This window comes from Cetorhinus maximus, unplaced genomic scaffold (assembly GCF_964194155.1).
Source record: "Cetorhinus maximus unplaced genomic scaffold, sCetMax3.hap1.1 HAP1_SCAFFOLD_918, whole genome shotgun sequence".
NCBI classification, from domain to species: Eukaryota; Metazoa; Chordata; class Chondrichthyes; order Lamniformes; family Cetorhinidae; genus Cetorhinus; species Cetorhinus maximus.
In genome coordinates this window covers 86,501-92,500 of record NW_027596860.1, presented here as the reverse complement: position 1 = coordinate 92,500, position 6,000 = coordinate 86,501, and the positions used below count along the sequence as shown (strand labels likewise).

The window sequence follows — 6,000 nt, the reverse complement described above, 5'->3', positions numbered from 1 at the left end:
TCTTTCTATCCAAATAATCATCCGACGCCCTCTCGAATGCCTCGATTCTACCTGCCTCCGCCACGCTTGCAGGCAGTCACGGCCTTCCGCACCTCAACCGCCCGTTGCGTCCACAAGCTTTTTCTCACCTCGCATTTGCTTCTTTGGCAACTCACTTTCAATCTGTGGGGCCCTCTCGCTCTTGATCCTTTTACCAGCAGGCACAGAGCTTCTTCCCTCTCTACTCTGCCCTGCCTTCAACGCTCGCCCCGAGGCACAAGGGCGGCCCGACGTGCATGCGTCCGCGCCGATCACAGGCCGCCGAGCCCAGCTTCCCGAGCAGGCTCCACTCGAATGGCCCAGCAACGCCGGGGTAGCTGAATGTGCTGGCCGACCGGCCTGGCTACCTTCTCCCTGCCCGCAAACGAGCCGGGGCACGCGGACCACGCGGACAGCAGCAGCAGCAGCAGCAGCAGCAGCAGCAAAAGATTGCGCCTCCGTTGTGTGGCAGAGTGAATGTGGAGAGTGGTGACGTGAGCAGCCTCTGCTGGCAGCAAAAGCCTACTGCACCTGGTATTCCCAGGCGGTCTCCCATCCAAGTACTAACCAGGCCTGAGTCTGCTTAGCTTCCGAGATCAGACGAGATCGGGCGTTTTCAGACTAGTATGGCCGTAGGCACTTGCCGCCTGCCTTTCTGGCTAATTCAAGCCTCTCAGTCCAGCCCCTTCTTCTTTACCGCGGGTTTTCTTTTTTTTTCTCTCTCTCTCTCTCTCTCTTCTTCTTTCCCTCCTACTCCCTTTCATCCCTCCCCCACCTGGCTCCCTTCCTTCTCAGCCTCCCCCCACAGGCAAACTGCAAGCCCTACTTACGCCTCACCAGCCTCCAGCCTGCACCCTTGCTCCCGTTCAACATTCGTCCTCTCCGCACTGGGGGAAGCGTCAGGCACGCGCTACCATCCGCCTCTTGTGCCTTTGTCCCCGTACCCCTGCACCTTCTTTCTATCCAAATAATCATCCGACGCCCTCTCGAATGCCTCGATTCTACCTGCCTCCGCCACGCTTGCAGGCAGTCACGGCCTTCCGCACCTCAACCGCCCGTTGCGTCCACAAGCTTTTTCTCACCTCGCATTTGCTTCTTTGGCAACTCACTTTCAATCTGTGGGGCCCTCTCGCTCTTGATCCTTTTACCAGCGGGCACAGAGCTTCTTCCCTCTCTACTCTGCCCTGCCTTCAACTTAGGGAAAGCTCGCCCCGAGGCACAAGGGCGGCCCGACGTGCATGCGTCCGCGCCGATCACAGGCCGCCGAGCCCAGCTTCCCGAGCAGGCTCCACTCGAATGGCCCAGCAACGCCGGGGTAGCTGAATGTGCTGGCCGACCGGCCTGGCTACCTTCTCCCTGCCCGCAAACGAGCCGGGGCACGCGGACCACGCGGACAGCAGCAGCAGCAGCAGCAGCAGCAGCAGCAAAAGATTGCGCCTCCGTTGTGTGGCAGAGTGAATGTGGAGAGTGGTGACGTGAGCAGCCTCTGCTGGCAGCAAAAGCCTACTGCACCTGGTATTCCCAGGCGGTCTCCCATCCAAGTACTAACCAGGCCTGAGTCTGCTTAGCTTCCGAGATCAGACGAGATCGGGCGTTTTCAGACTAGTATGGCCGTAGGCACTTGCCGCCTGCCTTTCTGGCTAATTCAAGCCTCTCAGTCCAGCCCCTTCTTCTTTACCGCGGGTTTTCTTTTTTTTTCTCTCTCTCTCTCTCTCTTCTTCTTTCCCTCCTACTCCCTTTCATCCCTCCCCCACCTGGCTCCCTTCCTTCTCAGCCTCCCCCCACAGGCAAACTGCAAGCCCTACTTACGCCTCACCAGCCTCCAGCCTGCACCCTTGCTCCCGTTCAACATTCGTCCTCTCCGCACTGGGGGAAGCGTCAGGCACGCGCTACCATCCGCCTCTTGTGCCTTTGTCCCCGTACCCCTGCACCTTCTTTCTATCCAAATAATCATCCGACGCCCTCTCGAATGCCTCGATTCTACCTGCCTCCGCCACGCTTGCAGGCAGTCACGGCCTTCCGCACCTCAACCGCCCGTTGCGTCCACAAGCTTTTTCTCACCTCGCATTTGCTTCTTTGGCAACTCACTTTCAATCTGTGGGGCCCTCTCGCTCTTGATCCTTTTACCAGCGGGCACAGAGCTTCTTCCCTCTCTACTCTGCCCTGCCTTCAACTTAGGGAAAGCTCGCCCCGAGGCACAAGGGCGGCCCGACGTGCATGCGTCCGCGCCGATCACAGGCCGCCGAGCCCAGCTTCCCGAGCAGGCTCCACTCGAATGGCCCAGCAACGCCGGGGTAGCTGAATGTGCTGGCCGACCGGCCTGGCTACCTTCTCCCTGCCCGCAAACGAGCCGGGGCACGCGGACCACGCGGACAGCAGCAGCAGCAGCAGCAGCAGCAGCAGCAAAAAGATTGCGCCTCCGTTGTGTGGCAGAGTGAATGTGGAGAGTGGTGACGTGAGCAGCCTCTGCTGGCAGCAAAAGCCTACTGCACCTGGTATTCCCAGGCGGTCTCCCATCCAAGTACTAACCAGGCCTGAGTCTGCTTAGCTTCCGAGATCAGACGAGATCGGGCGTTTTCAGACTAGTATGGCCGTAGGCACTTGCCGCCTGCCTTTCTGGCTAATTCAAGCCTCTCAGTCCAGCCCCTTCTTCTTTACCGCGGGTTTTCTTTTTTTTTCTCTCTCTCTCTCTCTCTTCTTCTTTCCCTCCTACTCCCTTTCATCCCTCCCCCACCTGGCTCCCTTCCTTCTCAGCCTCCCCCCACAGGCAAACTGCAAGCCCTACTTACGCCTCACCAGCCTCCAGCCTGCACCCTTGCTCCCGTTCAACATTCGTCCTCTCCGCACTGGGGGAAGCGTCAGGCACGCGCTACCATCCGCCTCTTGTGCCTTTGTCCCCGTACCCCTGCACCTTCTTTCTATCCAAATAATCATCCGACGCCCTCTCGAATGCCTCGATTCTACCTGCCTCCGCCACGCTTGCAGGCAGTCACGGCCTTCCGCACCTCAACCGCCCGTTGCGTCCACAAGCTTTTTCTCACCTCGCATTTGCTTCTTTGGCAACTCACTTTCAATCTGTGGGGCCCTCTCGCTCTTGATCCTTTTACCAGCGGGCACAGAGCTTCTTCCCTCTCTACTCTGCCCTGCCTTCAACTTAGGGAAAGCTCGCCCCGAGGCACAAGGGCGGCCCGACGTGCATGCGTCCGCGCCGATCACAGGCCGCCGAGCCCAGCTTCCCGAGCAGGCTCCACTCGAATGGCCCAGCAACGCCGGGGTAGCTGAATGTGCTGGCCGACCGGCCTGGCTACCTTCTCCCTGCCCGCAAACGAGCCGGGGCACGCGGACCACGCGGACAGCAGCAGCAGCAGCAGCAGCAGCAGCACAAAAGATTGCGCCTCCGTTGTGTGGCAGAGTGAATGTGGAGAGTGGTGACGTGAGCAGCCTCTGCTGGCAGCAAAAGCCTACTGCACCTGGTATTCCCAGGCGGTCTCCCATCCAAGTACTAACCAGGCCTGAGTCTGCTTAGCTTCCGAGATCAGACGAGATCGGGCGTTTTCAGACTAGTATGGCCGTAGGCACTTGCCGCCTGCCTTTCTGGCTAATTCAAGCCTCTCAGTCCAGCCCCTTCTTCTTTACCGCGGGTTTTCTTTTTTTTTCTCTCTCTCTCTCTCTCTTCTTCTTTCCCTCCTACTCCCTTTCATCCCTCCCCCACCTGGCTCCCTTCCTTCTCAGCCTCCCCCCACAGGCAAACTGCAAGCCCTACTTACGCCTCACCAGCCTCCAGCCTGCACCCTTGCTCCCGTTCAACATTCGTCCTCTCCGCACTGGGGGAAGCGTCAGGCACGCGCTACCATCCGCCTCTTGTGCCTTTGTCCCCGTACCCCTGCACCTTCTTTCTATCCAAATAATCATCCGACGCCCTCTCGAATGCCTCGATTCTACCTGCCTCCGCCACGCTTGCAGGCAGTCACGGCCTTCCGCACCTCAACCGCCCGTTGCGTCCACAAGCTTTTTCTCACCTCGCATTTGCTTCTTTGGCAACTCACTTTCAATCTGTGGGGCCCTCTCGCTCTTGATCCTTTTACCAGCGGGCACAGAGCTTCTTCCCTCTCTACTCTGCCCTGCCTTCAACTTAGGGAAAGCTCGCCCCGAGGCACAAGGGCGGCCCGACGTGCATGCGTCCGCGCCGATCACAGGCCGCCGAGCCCAGCTTCCCGAGCAGGCTCCACTCGAATGGCCCAGCAACGCCGGGGTAGCTGAATGTGCTGGCCGACCGGCCTGGCTACCTTCTCCCTGCCCGCAAACGAGCCGGGGCACGCGGACCACGCGGACAGCAGCAGCAGCAGCAGCAGCAGCAGCAGCAAAAGATTGCGCCTCCGTTGTGTGGCAGAGTGAATGTGGAGAGTGGTGACGTGAGCAGCCTCTGCTGGCAGCAAAAGCCTACTGCACCTGGTATTCCCAGGCGGTCTCCCATCCAAGTACTAACCAGGCCTGAGTCTGCTTAGCTTCCGAGATCAGACGAGATCGGGCGTTTTCAGACTAGTATGGCCGTAGGCACTTGCCGCCTGCCTTTCTGGCTAATTCAAGCCTCTCAGTCCAGCCCCTTCTTCTTTACCGCGGGTTTTCTTTTTTTTTCTCTCTCTCTCTCTCTCTTCTTCTTTCCCTCCTACTCCCTTTCATCCCTCCCCCACCTGGCTCCCTTCCTTCTCAGCCTCCCCCCACAGGCAAACTGCAAGCCCTACTTACGCCTCACCAGCCTCCAGCCTGCACCCTTGCTCCCGTTCAACATTCGTCCTCTCCGCACTGGGGGAAGCGTCAGGCACGCGCTACCATCCGCCTCTTGTGCCTTTGTCCCCGTACCCCTGCACCTTCTTTCTATCCAAATAATCATCCGACGCCCTCTCGAATGCCTCGATTCTACCTGCCTCCGCCACGCTTGCAGGCAGTCACGGCCTTCCGCACCTCAACCGCCCGTTGCGTCCACAAGCTTTTTCTCACCTCGCATTTGCTTCTTTGGCAACTCACTTTCAATCTGTGGGGCCCTCTCGCTCTTGATCCTTTTACCAGCGGGCACAGAGCTTCTTCCCTCTCTACTCTGCCCTGCCTTCAACTTAGGGAAAGCTCGCCCCGAGGCACAAGGGCGGCCCGACGTGCATGCGTCCGCGCCGATCACAGGCCGCCGAGCCCAGCTTCCCGAGCAGGCTCCACTCGAATGGCCCAGCAACGCCGGGGTAGCTGAATGTGCTGGCCGACCGGCCTGGCTACCTTCTCCCTGCCCGCAAACGAGCCGGGGCACGCGGACCACGCGGACAGCAGCAGCAGCAGCAGCAGCAGCAGCAGCAAAAGATTGCGCCTCCGTTGTGTGGCAGAGTGAATGTGGAGAGTGGTGACGTGAGCAGCCTCTGCTGGCAGCAAAAGCCTACTGCACCTGGTATTCCCAGGCGGTCTCCCATCCAAGTACTAACCAGGCCTGAGTCTGCTTAGCTTCCGAGATCAGACGAGATCGGGCGTTTTCAGACTAGTATGGCCGTAGGCACTTGCCGCCTGCCTTTCTGGCTAATTCAAGCCTCTCAGTCCAGCCCCTTCTTCTTTACCGCGGGTTTTCTTTTTTTTTCTCTCTCTCTCTCTCTCTTCTTCTTTCCCTCCTACTCCCTTTCATCCCTCCCCCACCTGGCTCCCTTCCTTCTCAGCCTCCCCCCACAGGCAAACTGCAAGCCCTACTTACGCCTCACCAGCCTCCAGCCTGCACCCTTGCTCCCGTTCAACATTCGTCCTCTCCGCACTGGGGGAAGCGTCAGGCACGCGCTACCATCCGCCTCTTGTGCCTTTGTCCCCGTACCCCTGCACCTTCTTTCTATCCAAATAATCATCCGACGCCCTCTCGAATGCCTCGATTCTACCTGCCTCCGCCACGCTTGCAGGCAGTCACGGCCTTCCGCACCTCAACCGCCCGTTGCGTCCACAAGCTTTTTCTCACCTCGC

The 6,000-nt window shown here is 59.3% G+C and overlaps 6 non-coding genes across 6 annotated transcripts; all 6 read right to left on the bottom strand.

Annotated features, from left to right (window-relative positions):
• Positions 1-537: 537 nt before the first annotated feature.
• On the bottom strand, positions 538-656 carry LOC144675162 (5S ribosomal RNA). Its single transcript, XR_013574808.1, has one exon. It is a non-coding gene; the product is annotated as a 5S ribosomal RNA (ribosomal RNA).
• Positions 657-1,518: 862 nt separating this feature from the next.
• LOC144675161 (5S ribosomal RNA) lies at positions 1,519-1,637 on the bottom strand. Its single transcript, XR_013574807.1, has one exon. It is a non-coding gene; the product is annotated as a 5S ribosomal RNA (ribosomal RNA).
• An 861-nt stretch (positions 1,638-2,498) lies between these two features.
• On the bottom strand, positions 2,499-2,617 carry LOC144675160 (5S ribosomal RNA). Its single transcript, XR_013574806.1, has one exon. It is a non-coding gene; the product is annotated as a 5S ribosomal RNA (ribosomal RNA).
• Positions 2,618-3,476: 859 nt separating this feature from the next.
• On the bottom strand, positions 3,477-3,595 carry LOC144675159 (5S ribosomal RNA). Its single transcript, XR_013574805.1, has one exon. It is a non-coding gene; the product is annotated as a 5S ribosomal RNA (ribosomal RNA).
• Positions 3,596-4,455: 860 nt separating this feature from the next.
• On the bottom strand, positions 4,456-4,574 carry LOC144675158 (5S ribosomal RNA). Its single transcript, XR_013574804.1, has one exon. It is a non-coding gene; the product is annotated as a 5S ribosomal RNA (ribosomal RNA).
• Positions 4,575-5,434: 860 nt separating this feature from the next.
• LOC144675157 (5S ribosomal RNA) lies at positions 5,435-5,553 on the bottom strand. Its single transcript, XR_013574803.1, has one exon. It is a non-coding gene; the product is annotated as a 5S ribosomal RNA (ribosomal RNA).
• Positions 5,554-6,000: the final 447 nt, after the last annotated feature.